Genomic DNA, 18,348 nt, shown 5'->3' with positions numbered 1-18,348 from the left:
TTCCGATTCTGTGTCTCCCTCTCTCTCTGCCCCTCCCCTGTTCATGCTCTGTCTCTCTCTGTCCCAAAAATAAATAAAAATGTTGAAAAAAAAAATAAAACCAGGCATCCAAGTGCTGGAGCTCACTCTTCAACACCTATGTCATATCTATAAAGCACACAACACAGAGCTCACTCAGTTCATATAGGTCATCAACAAACACTAGCATTATTTTATCTCACATATAATACCACTTAGTAAATAGTTGCTTGAAATGTATGAAATCAAGTAGAAGAGCGAGAATTTTAATCCAGGTTTTACTCTGTGCTTTTCCCATAACTACATGTCTTTCCATGACACAGTGCCTCTATTCTTAAGTTTTTTGTACATGTCCAGTCATTTCTACTAACACTAGATCATTAAACTTCCTTAAGACAGGAGTCACGTCTTCTACATTTTTGTGATCACATTACACCCACAGGGTCCTGCTCATTGTGCATAATCAATTAATATGCATTAAATGATCATGCCATTTCTTACCCAAAATCCTCCCGCGAATTCCCATCTCAGAAAAAAACGCAAAGCCTATAGCATAGCCAACAAGGTACTACATGCACATCCCTTCTCCTACCTACAAGCTTTCTGAACTAAATTCCTACTATTTTCTCCTAGATCATTTTGATCCTGCCCCACTGGCTTACTTAACATTTCTCAAACACACCAAACATGCATAACCTTTGTACCTATTGTTCTTCTGCCTGGAATGCTCTTCTCTAGATATCATTCTACTGCTCAAAAGTCACCTTACCAGACAGGTCACCTCTGACCACTCTCTCTACTATCTAAAATAGGCACCCCAGGGATGCCTAGGTGGGTTAAGGGACTACTCTGTCTACTATCTAAAATAGCCACCCCAGGGATGCCTAGTCAGTTAAGCATCTGACTCTTGATCTCAGGGTCGTGAGTTCTAACCCCACGTTGAACTTGTGACCCCACACCCAGCGTGGAGCCTACTCAAAAATATAAAATAAAATAAAATATCCACCCCATCTCCCTCACTCTTTATCCCCTTATCCTGCTTTCCCTGATCCTCACGAAAATCTTATACTTTACCCCTGATTTGTATACTTATTATTTGTTCTCTCCCACTAAAAGGTAAGCTCCAAAAGAAAAGACATTTCTACTTTATTCACTGCATGTCCCAATGCAATTAGGACAGTGCCTGGTAAATAGCAGATGACCAATAAAAATGTATTAAATTAATAAATGGTAGATGTATTAGTATCTATTGTACAACAAATTACCCCCAAAACCGGGCACCTGGCAGGCTCCATCAGTGGAACATGTGGCTCTTGATCTTGGGATTATGAGTTCAAGCTCCACATTGGTTGTAAAGATTACTTAAATATAAAATCTTTAAAAAAAATTACCCCCAAAACTTGGTGGCTTAAAACAACAAACTTTTGTTTATTTTTAAATGTGTATTTTTAAGAAAGAGCGAGCACACACACAAAAGTGGGGGAGGGGCAGAGAGAGAGGGGAACAGAGGATCTGAAGGGTGCTCTGTGCTGACAGCAGAAGAAACTGACTCAGGGCTCGAACTCATGAACCATGAGATCATGGCCTGAGCTGAAGTTGGACACTTAACAGAGAGAGAGAGAGCCATCCAGGTGCCCCAAAACAACAAACATTTATTATTTTAGTTTATATGGATCAAGAATCCAAGCACAGCTTAGCTAGGTGCCTTTGGCTCAGGGTCTCTCACGACACTGCAGTCAAGTGTCAACCATGTTTGCATTCCTCTCAAGGCTCAACTCCTGCCTGAAGAATCTGCTTCCAAGCTCACTCACATGGCTGTTATCAGGCCTCAGAAGATCTGCCTCCAGGGGCGCCTGGGTGGCTCAATCAGTTAACCATCCTGTTAAGCATCCGACTCTTGATTTCAGCTCAGGAGCCTGCTTGGATTCTCTCTCCTTTTTTCTGCCCCTCCCTGGCTCTCTCACTCTCAGTCTCTCAAAATAAATAAATAAACATTTTTTTTTAAAGTTCCCTTTAAAAAAAAAAAAAGGAAGATCTGCTTCCAAGCTCACTTACATTGTTGCTGACAGACTTGGTTTCTCACCATGTGGGCTTCTCTACAGGCTGCCTGTACATCTTAGGATATGGCAGCTGGTGATCCAAATGACAGGAAGAGAGCCAGAAAGTGCCCAAGATGAGAGGTCCCAAGACAAAAGCCAAAGCCTTTCTCAACCTAATTTTGGAGGTGACATCCCACCACTTGTGCTATATTCTATTCATTAGAAGTTAAGTCACCAGGTCCAGGCCACATTCAAGAGGAAGAGATTACACAAGGGCATGAATACCAGGAGGCAGAAATCACTGGACGCCATCTTAAAGCCTGCCTACCACCGTAGGCATAAGAAAAGTCTAAAAACCAAACAAAACAGAAACACCTTGCCCTTTGGCCACCTGATATATTCTATAGTATATTTATTTATAGATGATGTTATGATTATTGCAATCATTCACCTCAATGCTAGTCTTTTCAATTACATAAAACATCAAAGGGAGTACTTAATTACTGAATATTTCTTGTTAAGCAGTGTTCATTATGGTCATATTAGAGACAATACAACTAGCAAGAATAAGTCAACAAAAATAGCATCTGGAAAAAAGGAATCATTGGACGAATCTTGCTAAGAAGATGATATTGGATTTGATATTGGTTGATATTATAGAAAGATTGTTAATTTTCTTAGGTATAATAATAGCATTATAATTATGTAGGATAGGGGCGCCTGGGTGGCGCAGTCGGTTAAGCGTCCGACTTCAGCCAGGTCACGATCTCGCGGTCCGGGAGTTCGAGCCCCGCGTCAGGCTCTGGGCTGATGGCTCAGAGCCTGGAGCCTGTTTCTGATTCTGTGTCTCCCTCTCTCTCTGCCCCTCCCCCATTCATGCTCTGTCTCTCTCTGTCCCAAAAATAAATAAACGTTGAAAAAAAATAATAATTATGTAGGATAATATCTTTATTCCTAGGCTATGCATACCAAAGTGTTTAGGAGTAAAGGGTCATGATATCTGTAACTTTCCAAGAAAATATGACACACACACACACACACACACACACACACACACACACACAGAAAGGCAATCAGAAGCAGTCAGAATTACAACCCAAGTCTTAAATCTTAATTACCCTGGGAATTCACATTCTCACTACACCTCTATACGTCTAGTGTGTCCCCTATGTTATGTCTCTAGCTACTGTACTATGCAATATCTGTGTTTGAGGTGATGAGGATGAAATGACAGGATACTGACGCTCTGTCCCTCAGAAGCTGGCAATCTCATTGGGGAATAGCAGTTTTATATACAATATAAAACAAAACACAACAAATCTGATACATAACAAATAAACGCTGCACAAGTTTAGAAAAGGATACCAATAAGCCTTCAGAGAAGAAAATATCTTTGAAACCTCTTTCTTCTAACAGGTTTCTTATTCTTGGCATCCCTTCCATTAAGTACTTCTCCTTTATTTTATCTACTTGGCAACAACCAACTGATTATTTCCTACATTTTAACAAAATTATCTAGAGACCATCTAAAAATAAAATACATGTTTGCTTGTTTAGAACACAGGATATGATTTTTAAAATAAAATGCTATTTACATTTTCACTGGAAAAAAACACTAACTACACTATGTGGATTTTCTTGCCTTCAAAAGCAACTATGTTATTTCAAGAGTTGAGGATGCCAGAAAGCTTGAAGATTTAAAAATAACCTCACAAAGAGCTCATTTCCAACAGCAGATGGAAAGAAATTACTCTAAAGACACACATGTGGGAGGGCATATATACAACATCATATGACACCATGCAAAAGGTTTATATAATTACATAATACCATCAAGATTATCAGGACTCACAGGTAGTAAGTTAGCAACACTGTCAATTCTCTGAATCATTAAAAAAATTGATAAAAGGGCAAGAAATGGCAAGTGGGGGGGGGGGGGAGTGCCTTCACTTTTAAGATCCCTTCCATGAGTCCCTATTGCATACTGAAATAGTTGGCAGGTAAAATTTGAGGACTTAAATTGTTGGAGCTCTTGACAGTTCTGACTGTGTCTATATATGGTCAAAATTAGAGGGAAACATGAAATTCAACAACCTGTGCCAAGTGTATTATTAAAGTAAAAAACTTCTCACTTGAATATGCATAGAAGTTCAAATTGGTAAATTAAAATACTTGATAAGGGCACCTGGGTGGCTCAGCCAGTTAAGCATCCAACTCTTGATATTGGCTCAGGTCAGGATCTCTCAGTCGTCAGATCAAGTCCAGCCCCTGTCAAGTTCTAACGCTGAGTTTGGAGCCTGCTTAGGATTCTCTCTCTCTCAAAATAAATAAACAAACATTAAAAAAAATACTTGACATACAAATTAAAATGGCAATTCTTGGGGCGCCTGGGTAGCTCAGATGGTTAAGTGTCCCACTTTGGCTCAGGTCATGATCTGGCCATCGGAATTCGAAGCTCCATGTGGGGCTCTACGCTGACAGCTCAGAGCCTGGAGCCTGCTTCAGATTTTGCGCCTCCCTCTCTCTCTGCCCCTCCGCTACTCACACTCTGTCTCTCTCTCTCCCTCAAAAGTAAATCAACATTAAAAAAATTTTTAATGGCAATTCTTTATAAGATAATATACTCAAAGATTACTGTTAAGCTCTCATTGCGTTAAAATGATTCTAATAGGGGCGCCTGGGTGGCTCAGTCAGTTAAGCGTCCGGCTTCGTCTCAGGTCATGATCTCGAGGTTGGTGAGTTCAAGCCCCGCATCTGGCTCTGTGCTGACAGCTCAGAGCCTGGAGCCTGCTTCAGATTCTGTGTCTCCTCCTCTCTCTGCCCCTCTCCTGCTCATGCTCTGTCTCTCTCTCTCAAGAATAATAAATAAACTTTAAATTTTTTAGAAAAATAAAAAATAAAAAAATAAAATGATTCTAATAGAGTTATTTAATTTATATCAGCATTAAGTAATAGCTGAATAGCAATCACAACTCAACCTTGACATAGTACTATATATATTCATAAATTACCCAAAGTATGCATTTCTATTTCACTTGTGGCTCACAGGCTTAAATTTAACCAATTCAAAATAACCCTATGCTTTCTTTTTTTTGTTTATTTATTTATTTTAAGAGAGATGGAGAGAGCACTAGCGGGAGAGGGGCACAGAGAAAGAGAATCCCAAGCAGACTCTGCACCAGCAGCCCAGAGTCTGACGTGGGGCTCGAACCCACAAAACTGTGAGATCACGACCCTAGCGGAAACCAAGAGTCCAACATTCAACCAAATGAGCCACCCAGGCACCCCAAAATAACTCTATGCTTTAATGCTGTTAAATCACTGAGAATTATTCAAAACTTTTATAATTTTTTTATGACAATGCAGATATTATCAAAATAGAATATAAAAGTTTTCTGTATGAATATTAATGTAGAAAGTATCTCAACCTCTATGTTGTAGCCAGTCCACAATTCAGACGTATAGAGAGCCCACCAAAAGTCGGTTTAGATAAGGACACTTTTTATTTTAATTTTTTTTTAATGTGTATTTATTTTTTTTTTCAACGTTTATTTATTTTTGGGACAGAGAGAGACAGAGCATGAACGGGGGAGGGGCAGAGAGAGAGGGAGACACAGAATCGGAAACAGGCTCCAGGCTCCGAGCCATCCGCCCAGAGCCTGACGCGGGGCTCGAACTCCCGGACCGCGAGATCGTGACCTGGCTGAAGTCGGACGCTTAACCGACTGCGCCACCCAGGCGCCCCAATGTGTATTTATTTTTTAGAGATAGACAGATTGTGAGCAGGAGAGGGGCAGAGAGGGAGACACAGAATCCAAAGCAGGCTCCAGTGTCTGAGAGCTGTCAGCACAGAGCCCGACACGGGGCTCAAACTCACCAACTATGAGATCATGACCTGAGCCGAAGTTGGACGCCCAACTGACTGAGCCACCCAGGCACCCCTGGATAAGGACACTTTTTGTAGACGATGGAAGGTGCAAGAAACAGGCAGTCTGCATTTATAAATCAAAATTAACTTCAACTTCAAGAGTATACATTATACGCTATTTTATCTTAGTATTTCCAACTACTTCCAAAAAGAAACAGGTGTTCCTGTCCCTATTAATAGATAGTATTATTAGATAATAGAATTTTACAGAAACATTGAATATAGAATAGAATTAGCTAATATTAATAGAGCTGCTGCTTCTACTGCTTCTTCCAATCTTATTTACCAACATAAATAGTCATTGTTCCTATCTATTCCATCAGATAATCTTGCCTTTTCCTACCCACTCTGCCAAGATTACTTTAACCCTACCCAAGGCTCCACTCCACATAGCTCAGAAACAATTTTAATTTCTACAGAGATTTCCCCGAGAGTTGAGAATGATAGAAGAGGGCCTAGATTAATTTGGTGGCAGTGACCCAAAGAACCCTCAGCCATGAAAGGGAGAGGGTCATAAACAATCACAGTTTAATCCATATGGATTTATTCTGGAGATAATTAAGAGATAACTGCAATATGAGAACTGGTCTTAATAAGTGCAATAACAAAATAATAAATAATAAAATAAACATGATGCCAGAATGGCTCCGGAATTTTCATATATAGGGGACTTTTAGGGATAGCATATTTACTTAGGGCAACTTTGAAGGATGCTGATAAAGATTAGGGGGTAGGGTATATTAAAGTGTCTCCAAGTCATTCATTGAATTGTACTGGCCACACACTATATTGGGATTTTGCTTTTCTTTAAAGTCCAAGGAGCTACCCAGTTTATTTTCAAATACTTCAAGGTGAATACAATCCCATTTAACAAAAATAATTAACAAAAATAAGTACAAACAGACTTTCATCATAGTCAGATTCTCTCATTAAACTTTCCTAAAACCAACATGTGAAGTAGCGTCAGTGAGGCAGCTAATTCTAAATAAGATCAGCACTCAAAATAAAATATCAAAGTTCTCCTTTCTAACGCCTCCAGTTTCTAAATACTGTTCATTGCTATAGCTTCTTTAATCTTTCTCACTGTGTATTCATTTTTTGGCCGCAGAGTAAATCAAAATACTAATTTAACCCAGTGTGTACAACAGATTATTTGTTATACTGCATTTTACTGAACATACCATAAATCCACTCATAAAAAGGACATAATGACATACTTTCAACAAACTTAAATAAAAAGCAAAAATTAACAAATATATTTGGAATCTGGCTTTTCGCCAACTAAATGCTATTTTAAATATTACGAATCAATTACCTTCTAATAATTCTAGATTCTCTACATAAATAAGACCCAAACCTGATAAATTCAGAGGCCTCTTTTAAATGTTTTTAAGTTTCATCATTGGGAGTGTTTGAGAAAAAAGCAAAGATGTCATTAGAAAAAAGCTCTTAAAATTATTGCTTAGCTCACAAAATAAGGTGATTCCATTCTCAAGCAATAGAGAAAAAAATAAGTTCTTTAGAAGTAGAGATGAATCTGAATCTGAATTTGCCATGTGACCAATCACAAATTTGATAAGGCTCTTGGAAAAATACACTGGCAGCACTTGGGCTGGACAGCTTCTTAGATAACAGGGAAACAGATTGTGGCCTAACCGTATGCTCCTCTTGATTTCAGAACAAAATTCGGCGGCCATGGCCACTGATACACCAAAGTTATAAAATCAGATCACCAATATTAAATTGGATTTGGACATTCAGAAAACAATATATGCAAGCCCTATCACTCACATCACAAATTATAGACCTATGTCTTATTTAGATACATTTTTTAATGTTTATTCATTTATTTTTGAGCAGAGAGACAAAGTACGTGCACCAGCAGGGGAGGGCCAGAGAGAGAGAGGGAGACACAGAATCTGAAGCAGGCTTCAGGCTCTGAACTGTCAACACAGAGCCCAACGCGGGGCTCAAACCCATGAACCATGAGATCGTGACCTGAGCCTAACCAACTGAGCCACCCAGGTGCCCCTAGACCATATATTTTAAATTACAATCTATGGGTACACATATCAAAGTACCTGCAGAGAATTCAAGAATCCTGTGACTTTTAGGCAACACTTCTGATGGACTTAACTGTGAAGCTTTCTTAGCAAAAGTAGGCAGTAAACACTATAAGCACACCATGTCCCATATTATTATGAATTTGTTTAAAATTAAGACCATAAAAACTGAAGAATGGGATAGAAGACTAGCTCTGTAATTTCCAAAAATGTTAAACTCAAGCTGCACAAGAGAAAACATCACACTGGTGAACTTTAAGTGTAGGGCACAAACCCGACAGAAGAGAATAACAGGAAAAAATATATAGGTCATACCTCAACAAATACCACAACCATTTTTTTCAGAGGAGACAGGAATCATTTAAAATCATTTGTTAATTTAGATATTAGCTTAGAAGTGTTTCATAAGGAAAAAAAGGGATAGGATGAAAGCACTTTTAAATATGCAAAGAGGAAAATTTGTGTATTATTTTGCTAACATCATATAAATTGTTATATTATGTTATTTCATATTTTATTTTGAGGATAAGCCTACTTTAAAAAATAGGTTTGTTCAACATATCTTCTACTTGAACACCACAATTATGATTTAAGTGCTTAACAAACATTAAGGAAATGCTGACCCTTAGACCACCAAGAAAGAGAAGAGAGAGATGCATAAAGCAAGCAGAGACCTACCTAAAAGATGGGTCTATTAGCTTAGATTAGCTTAGTCTATTTATAGTAGCTTAGTCTATTTGCTGACAGCCAGAATTTCCAAGCATTAAACTTAAACTTACCAACTGGCAGGGTTCTTAGCTGTGAGTAGAATGGAAGCCTAAGTAGTTTTCCCAATCCATCATCGGCCATCATCTATTTACTAGTAAGGGCTGCACATATCAATGGGACACTTAGGACCTAAATCCTTTTAACAAACACCAGTTAAAGCAAACTCCATCACGTTCCTTCCATATATGGAACTTTTCCCCCATACTTCAAATTACTAAGATATGGAGCATTTTTAAGGTAAAAGACTTTGAAAACAGTCAGGAAGAATATATATGACAAGCATAGATGGAACCGCATGGCCAAAGGGAAAGCACGAGTTATTACTGAACAGTTCTTCTTGGTTGAAAAATACAAGTAATAAGGAGAATAAAGGTGGAAAGGTAGATTGGGGACTTATCTGTGAGATATTTGGTATAAAACACTGGTATAAATGTTGGGAGAATTTTGGCAAGGCCTAAAAATTAAAAACATTATTTCTAAGCCTGAATTCAATTATAGAAGGGAAGAAAGTGTAGAAGAGAGAGAAATCAGAAGGTTAGCACGCTGAGCTTGGGTCTGTCGGTGAGTTCACTTTTAACAGTGGCAAAGATATACCCTACTTTGGCTTTCCCAGAGATATGAATAACTCCTGTTCTTTACTTTAATTATAACTTTCTTGTAGAAAGCACTCTGAATTTGTACCTTGATGCCAAGCAATCTGATGTTCAGTTGTATCCACTTTTTTATCTGTCATTTATTGAGTGCTGACTGCCAGCACCGCTATGTACTCTACGTGGATTATAACACCCCAAGAAACTATTTTACAAAGCCAAAAATTGTACAGCTGGCAAAGAACTTACGATGTTTCCAATTTACAGAAAAGGGAAATGAAGAGTACATCAAGTTTCCATGAAAAGTAAGGGGACTATAATAATCTGCTTGATTAAAAGCATAAGCAAACTAAATTTTTTGCCAGGATTGAGAATACAGAAAACAGTAGTGAGTAACAGCATATATAGTATATCCTCAAGAGGAGCATAAATCTCTCTATAATAAAATCCAAGACACAAGACATAACCATTTCTTGCAATTTTCCCTAAAAACAGCAAGAACAAAATAGCAGCTGTGAAATCACCCAGACTACTAAAAAAAGGCTCAGCATCTCTTAAAACACACACAGACACGCACGCACACACACACACACACACACACACACACACACACACACACACACAAACCCCTATCTCCTAATCAGCAGTACATGCCAAAAACGACAAGTCCCCACAGACTAGACATTTCTGGTAGGGCACAGTTAGGGGAACAACAGGATGACAGTGGCTATCATGTGGCCAGAAACGAATCCGTCAGCAATTTGCTGCACGTGAGATCACTTTCTCTCCAGAGAACGCCGGTTCCTGGGGACGAGGAACCCGGTCGGGCAGGCCCCCCACCCGGAACAATCGCCGGGTGGTGCAGCTCGGAGGGCGAGCCTACATCCAGCCTCCCCACAGGTAGAAGCAGCCCAGCAAGCAGGAGGAAATATTTCCAAGTCGACAGATGCAGGAACTGAAAAAGGAGGTCACGATGCTGAGAGAATAGATTTAACCCTTTGGTTCCCTGGGAACCGCGAAGACTACGGGGAGCGAGCGCGGCAGAGCCCCCCGGGGTTGGGGGATTCTTTGAACGAGGCGGGTGTCTCCGGCGGGAAGGTCTCCCAGTCCTCGCAGGGCTCCCTCCAGCCCTCAGATCGTGCCAGACTTCTCCAGACAGCCCAGCCACCCCGTCACGAAGAAACTGCTCTGCGGCTGCACCCAACACCTTCACCACCCGGAACCCGCAATGCTCCTCCATTTGGTTTCCTTCCAAGGCTCCTGCCCGCGGACAGTGATTGGCAGACCTCGTCAAAAACGGACCCCAAGCCCAACTTTGCAACGCTCCCTCCGCGCAGCCCCCGCCTCCTTCTCCTCAGGCCGGCCGCGTCTGGGCTCCAGCCCCTCAGCCTCTGGCGCGCGGAGGCCCCGGAGCCCGCGCCCCCGGCCCGGGGCCTGCGGGGGGCTGCAGACAAAGAGGCTGCGGCGCCGCCGCGGCCGCCCGGACCGTCCCCTCGGGGACGGTTCCGCGCCCCCCAACCCCGCTCTCGCGCCGCCGCCGCCTCGCCTCACCGGTGGCCCGGGGGCCCGGGCTCCCGAGCCCGCCGCTGCAGCCGCCCGACGAACAATAGCAGGAGAAGGCGCCGGCGCCGAGACTCGGGCCCTCTGCGGCTCGCGGGCCCGCCGGCTGCTGGCGGACTGACTGACTGACTAACCCACCGGCGGAGGGAGGGAGCGAGCGAGCGAGTGAACGAGCAGGCGGCCCCGGCGCGCGCCCTCCCGCCTTCCCTCCGTGAGGCGAGGCCGCCCGGCCCGCAGCCAGCCAGCCCGCGCGCGCCCCTCCCCCTCTGTTCGCCACAACATTGTAGTAAATTTCTATTGGTCGGCAACTGAGGGAGGGAGGGGGCCGGGCCCGCGGCCCGTCAGCCCATTGGCTGAGGCCAAGTTCTTGGCTCCTCTAGTTTCCCCCCTCCTCAAGGCCGGTAAGGGCAGGGGAGGGGAAGAAAAAGAGGGGGGGAAAAGGCAAGGAGCTGGCCGCGTGTGCGCAAGCGCAAATCGAACTCGCTCTGGAGTCCCGGTGTTCCTGGCTCCTGCAGCACCCACGTGGGGAATGAGGTAGGTAGCGACCGGGACCGAGGTGAGGCCCTTTCCGCCCGGAGGAGGCCCAGGTAAGAGTCCGAGATTTGAAAGCCTCAAGGAAAAGCCGAGGCTGCTGTCAGGCTGCAGCAGCTGACTGCCTACTAACGCACCTCATGACCTTGGGTAAGTCACTCAGCTTTTCTGGGGCTCAGTTTACCCATCTACTAATTCAATGATCTCTAGGCGCCATTCCAAACCTGACATTCATGGAAGCTTCACCTCTCCTGACAGCTGCGTAAGGCCTGAAACGGACGCCGAATGTTGTGGCCATGCCAAGATTTCACCTGTCTTTTGCATTTAAGGGTCTCCTAATTCCACCCTGGCACCCTCAAAATCATAAAAACCTAGCTTCCGAGATCTGGGCTCCAGCTGAACTTAGGGTTGCTCTGACAATTGCCTGATGTGCCTTTATTTCTCTTCGGAAGTTTCAGAGGCCGCTTGACCCTTCACACTCCCTGCCAGGCTGGTCTCTGAACAGGCTGGGACCCCACAGAGTAGAATGAAGGCTCATGTTTTAAGCACAGTCCCTAGATGGTAAGATAGGTTCTGGTATTCCCATTTTAGAGATGAAGAAACTGAAGCAGAGAGGCTTAGACCTGCCAGGATAAGAAGCTGGGCAATCTGACATCAGAACCTTCCTATGCCAGCTTCACTGTCTCCTGGTATCTGATCACAGGCCCCTCCCATCCCAGCTCAGCCTCTAGAAACAGACACCTGCTAGGTTCAATTCTCAGCCTCCAGCCCTCCTTCATTGTTTGGACTTCTATGTGTCAGTTTCTAACCCCATAAAAGGGGATAATCATAGTTCCTACCTCATAAGAGTTATTATAAGAATTAAATCAGTTAAAATATGTAAAGGGCTTAGAATAATGCCCAGCTCATTGTAAGATCTACATAAGCGTTAATTATTACTGCTATTTGGAGACCAAAATATGGACTGAGAGGTGTAGAGCAGGCTGACATAATACTATGTTTGTTAAGCTCTCAATTGTTGTCAACACTGAGCTGAGCACATTACATGAATTATCTGTCTTAAACATCCTAAGTGAACCACTTGAGGACTACCTGACTACCCTATCTAAACCAGCCTCCACCCACACACCCTTGCCCTGATTCTTAACAAGAGTTTCTTTTTAAGTAATCTCTACACCCAACATGGGGTTCAAACTCACAACCCCAAGATCAAGAGTCACATGCTCCACCAACGGAGCCAGCCAGGCGCCCCCCGCTTTTTTTTTTAAGATTTTATTTTTCACCTTGCCCTGCTTTAATTTGCTTCATGGCCTTTACTTCTTCCTGACTTTCTATATATTTAATTATTTATTGTTCCTCTCAATAAATGGTTGCAGTTTAGATCCACTAAATGGCAAGCTCCAAGAGGACAGGGATTTTGTCCCTCTTATTCATCTCCCAGAACAGTGCATACTCAATAAATATTTGATGAACAAGTGAACAGATTATCCCCATTTTATATATAAGGAAGCTGAAGCTTAGTAAGGTCAAGTGAGTTGGCCAAGTTCATTCTGTGGACAAGAGGTGAAGCACCTATTTTTGAATATTCTGGTCCCCTGCCTCAGGTTCTCAGGTTAAGCCATACTTTTGATTCAAGGAGCTCTAGCCCTACCATGTCTGTGTCTCAGAGGCTTCCTTCATATGGACCTGGAAATCTGGTACCTGAAGATCAATCACCAGATGGCTCGCCATGACCACTATGTTATCCAACAAATTCAGATTCATCAAAACCAATATTCTCTATGCCATGAAGTGCTAGCCAATGATACATCATATTTAAGGAAGCTTGTTTGGGTGAATGGAGTGTGTAGTATTTAGTAATCGTCACCCTGAAAAAAAAAAGTAGGAGTTTCAGGCTAGGAAAAAACAGCTACACTAAGGCAGGTGTAAACCACTCTTATATTCAGAGTGCTGTGCAAAACCCCAAAAAAAACTGTTGGCACAGGCTTTAGAATATAAAAGACCAGGAGTGCCTGAGTGGCTCAGTGGGTTAATTTCAGCTCAGGTCACGATCTCACAGTTCATGAATTCGAGCCCCACATGGCTGAGCCTGCTTGGGATTCTCTGTCTCCCTCTCTCTCTGCCCTTTCCCTTCTCCTTCCCTCTCCCTCCCCCACCCACACCCACACACCCCCCCCCCCCACCGCCATCTCAAAAATAAACGTCTGGGGGAAAAAAAAAAAAAAGAGTATCAGAGACCTGAATTCCAGTCTTCCTTTTTAATTCTCAGCCTGGACATGAAAGGACTTTGTAAAGTACTATGCATGCATGACTGGTTTTGTTATTAATTAGGTTATACACCATCACCTGTTAGGCAAAGTGCTCAATCCCTGAGTGTAGCTGGGCCCCCCACATAGTAGGTAGTGGGGGGCTAAGTAATGTCCAATCTGAAGGCAGAGAAACTACCCATACCCATATGCCCATCTGCCCTCTAAAAAGACTCCTCCACAAACCAGACATCTAGTTCTAGTTCACCCTGCAGAGGCAACCCCTGGGTTCCAAGGGTAAAGGTCCCAAGCACCATCCCTGAGTCTAATTTTCTAGGCAGCAACTCAGCTCCCTCCCTGCCTGCTCCATGCTCACATCTGGATGGCGGCTGTGCCATGCTCCAAGCCCCAGGTTGGGGTCTCCAGGGGCCATCTCTATCCCGCCTGCCAGCTGAGCCCGCCGCTGCCTCCTCCACCACCCCTCCTGTTCCTTCCTAGGGAATACAGGCCCTGCTAGCTGCCTGTCAGCCCCTGGAGCAGTCAAGGGCACTAAGAAAAAAGAGAAAAAGACGGCATGAAAGGGTCTTAATCCTTTCCCACTGCAAACTGGGCTCAAACACCAGCTGCACGGGAAAGGGTGAAATTAGATGGTGAAATTAGGTGGTGACCAGCGGGGAAGGCCAGGGAGGGTTATATGGGGCCTCCGATGACCTGGAAGAGATGAGATTGGGAGAGAGTGGGGGTAGCGTGGGGGAACAGTTGGAGTCCGAACCATTCCCAAATCTGGGACGTGGGCAGATTAGGGACACAGCTGGCCTTACGCCCCAGTGATAGGGCTCATGGAAAATATGTGTCTGTTGTGGGGGGTGGCTTAAGATGAAGAGGGCTTTTTGAAAAGCTGGGCCCACCAGGAAAGTGTTCTCATCAGTCACTATTGAATAAAAACCAATCCTTGTAACAAAAGTACATGAAGAATAGTTGTCTTTCCATTCTGCCCATGGTCATAACATTGCAGTTATTTAGACCTTTTAAATACAAATGGTAAACAAGCTATGATAAGGCAGGAAAATTACTATTCATACAATGGTATGACTTTGTAGGCAATTATTTTTAGTAGTAGTTTTGAATTGGTCGTAGAAAATATAGTTAAATAAGGGGCACCTGGCTGGCTCAGTCAGTGGAGTGTGAGACTCTCAATCTTAGGGTTGTGAGTTCGAGTCCCATGGTGGGTGTAGAGATTTAGTAAAAATAAAATCTTCAAAAAAAAAGGAAAAAATATAGTTCAATAAAAAGAAAAAATTAAATCATCATAAACCATCAATCAGAAATAACCACCATCAGGATGCCTCCGTGGCCCAGCTGGTTAAGCATCTGAATCTTGATTTCAGTTCAGGTCAGGATCTCACAGTTTGTGGGTTTGAGCCCTACCGCAGGCTCTGCACTGAAGCCTGGAGACTGCTTGGGATTCTCTCCTCTCTCTCTGCGCCTACCTCCACTTCTGCGCACACACACTCTCTCTCAAATATAAATAAATAAACATTAAAAAAAAAAAAAGAAGGGCACCTGGGTGGCTCAGTTGGTTAACATCTGACTTCAGCTCAGATCATGATCTCATGCCTGTGAGTTTGAGCCCTGTGTCGGGCTCTGTGCTGGCAGCTCAGAGCATGGAGCCTGCTTTGGGTTCTGTGTCTCCCTCTCTCTCTGCCCCTCCCCAACTAGCATACTCGTGTGCACTCTCTCTCTCTCTCTCTCTCTCTCTCTCCAAAATAAACATTTAAAAAAATTTTTTTACTTAAAAAAAAAAAGAAAGAACACCATCAAGATTTTGGTGGGGGACTTCCCTTCTAGTACCTTTTGTTATACATATACTTTTTTATGTGTATTAAATTAAATCATATGAAATTGCTGATTTTATAAGTTAAAAATGATCAAACAGCAGCCATAGCGTATAGTTCAACCTAATGTGGTTTTTTGTGGGGGTTGGTTTTTTTTTTTTGGTTTTTTGTTTGTTTGTTTTAGATCATACTGTTTTGGAACTGACTTTTTCACCAAATAATATACTGTATTGTGACATTTAACAGTGCTCTCAAGTGGATATACCACAATTTAGTTAAATCTAAATGTTGGGCATTTAGGTTATTTCCCATTTTAATCTTTTATACTCAATAAACATCCTTTTATCTAACCATACTCATGATTATTTTTTTTTAGGCTGCATTGACTGCAACATATTTTTTTTTTTAACTATAGCACACAGGTCTGCCTGTTCTGGTCATTTTTTGAGATAAAGGCAAAGGAAATCAGCATATGCAGTAATTTCATACAATATCTTATCTTTTGTATTTGAGCAGGCTTTGACCTCTTTGACACAACCACTTTGCTTACAATAATTGCATTAAGCTCAGTCCTAACACAATAAGAACAAAAAATGTGATTGAAATACATACATTGGAGTTGGCAAGTTATGTCCTTTTTGCTGTGGAGACACTCCAAGACACAAGAGCAGAAGGAAAGGAAGTTGAAAAGGTAAAAGAGGACCCAGTAGATGGTAGCTAAGAGACTCCTCTAGGCCTCTAGATTCACAGAATCTTAGAACTGGATAGGCCCTTAGAGACCATCAAGCCTAAGCTGCTAACTTTTAAACAGATTGGGAAATGGGTACAGAAACTGGAAAGCACTTGTCCAAGGTCACACAGCAAAGAGTGGCAGAGCCCAAACTTGAATGCAAGGCTTCTGACCCTGGATTCTGTGGTTCCCTGCCTTCTTCTGAGCCCACCTACTTTTCCCTTCCAAAGTTGCAATCCAGGCTAAATTCTACAGTCATAAAAACCTAGGAATGTCTGAGCTGGAAGGGCCCTTAGAGATCATTTATTTTTTTATTAAAAATAAATTTTTTTAAATGTTTATTTATTTTTGAGAGAGAGACAGATGGAGCGTGAGCCAGGGAGGGTCAGAGAGAGAGGGAGACACAGAATCTGAAGCAGGCTCCAGGCTCTGAAATGTCAGCACAGAGCCCAATGCAGGGCTGGAACCCAGGAACCGTGAGATCACAACCTGAGCTGAAGTTGGACGCTTAACCAACTGAGCCACCCAGGCTCCCCTAGAAATAATTTATTAATAAAACTAATGATAACAGCATTTATTAGGTATTTACCATGCGCCAGGCACATAGTAAGTACTTTATATGCATTTATTGCATTAAGACTCACCTCAATCCTACAAAGTAATATCACCCTCAATTGCAGTTGAAAAAAACTACAGCCTAGAAATGTGAGGTGATTTTCACAACCTCACACGGCTTAAACTAGGTCCGTCTGATGCCACTGTCCTCTGCTCTGCGCTGCTTTCATATCACTCTCAGAAGAGCAGTTTGGAAATGATATGAACGAGCAATACCAACATCTGTCCCAGGACTCCAAGGAAAGGCTGTTGTGACTGCTTCTGACTACAGCCCTGGGACATTCAAGGAGGGACTCAAGGATCTGGCCTCCAGTGACCCTCCCCAAACCCCTTCTCTTGCCAGCTGGAATGAGTCTAATGGCCCTGATCCAGCAAAGCCTCCAGCTCACTCAAGCTTAACCCATTAATTCTCTCTCCCCGGGACCAGGTATCTTCTAGGTCTAGAGGGCTTCCCAAGAAACATGGGGAAAGACTCCGTGCCACCAGCTAGCCTGGCTCCTTCTAAACCTGTTAAACTCAGCCTGGTGCAGCCCTCACCTAGGAGAGGGCAAAGGAGGAGTTACAGGGAAGCAGGCAGGACTGAGCACCCCCTTCGTGCAGTCACTGGGGATCACGGAATAAATGAGATGGGTCCCCTGACAATAAGAACAATCGTCATTATCATCATCCCATAAATGGGTGATGGTAAGAAGTTAGAAGGCAGACAGACCTGCGTTCAAATCAAAGTTCCACCACTGAGATGCTACATGAGTCTAAGCAAGTCACTTCTGCCCTCTTCCTCATCTATAATATGGGGGAAACGTGTGCCAAACGCTGTGTACTAAGTACTTTTTATTGCAATATGTCACTGAACTGTCACAACAGTTCCTTGAAGAAAGCATGACTGTAATTCCCATTTTACAGGTGAGAAAGCAAAAAACTCACCCATGATCACCCAGCTAATAAGTGTCCAAGTTGAGATTCAGATCCACCTCTGCCTGGCTTTACTGCTAGTACGCTTCTTACAGTTTACAGATTGCCTGCATTTCCACAGTGGTCATTGTACTAATGCCAGCAAAGATACACGGCTCACTCACTAGGTGCCTATGTACCTTACCCGCATTCTCTTAGTTGAGAATTTCCAGCTTTGGAAACAAGTCAGAGCGATGAGGCACTTTGCCCAATGTCATGTAGTTAGAGAGGGCTATGGTTGGGAAGCCAAGTTTGTCTGACTCCAGAACCCTATCCTTTGCCCACCACACTATCCTGCCTCTCTTTCCACTGAGGCCAGGTAGATGTCTTTATCTCTGACAGATGAGAAAGCTGAGGCCTAGCAAGAGGTAGTGACGTGCCTGTAGTGACCCAACAATCAAGCAGCTAAGCAGGGACTTGAACGCAGGCTCCGGAGTGTTAAACCCAGGATTATTTCCTCCACCCATAATACTG

The 18,348-nt window shown here is 43.0% G+C and overlaps 1 protein-coding gene across 15 annotated transcripts in view; it reads right to left on the bottom strand.

Annotated features, from left to right (window-relative positions):
• Positions 1-18,348, bottom strand: part of EPB41 (erythrocyte membrane protein band 4.1) — a 200,956-nt gene that overhangs the window by 170,242 nt on the left and 12,366 nt on the right. The window contains exon 1 of one of the 15 annotated variants that reach the window (XM_030327992.1): positions 10,958-11,105. The exons of the other annotated variants lie outside the window; for them this stretch is intronic. The gene's annotated coding sequence lies outside the window, so the exon portion shown is untranslated. Of the gene's footprint in view, positions 1-10,957; positions 11,106-18,348 lie in introns of those variants that run through there. 15 annotated transcript variants of the gene reach the window in all.

Source organism: Lynx canadensis, chromosome C1 (genome assembly GCF_007474595.2).
Source record: "Lynx canadensis isolate LIC74 chromosome C1, mLynCan4.pri.v2, whole genome shotgun sequence".
Lineage (NCBI taxonomy): Eukaryota > Metazoa > Chordata > Mammalia > Carnivora > Felidae > Lynx > Lynx canadensis.
The sequence above is the reverse complement of the archived record's forward strand: the minus strand, read 5'-3'. Positions and strand labels throughout refer to the sequence as shown.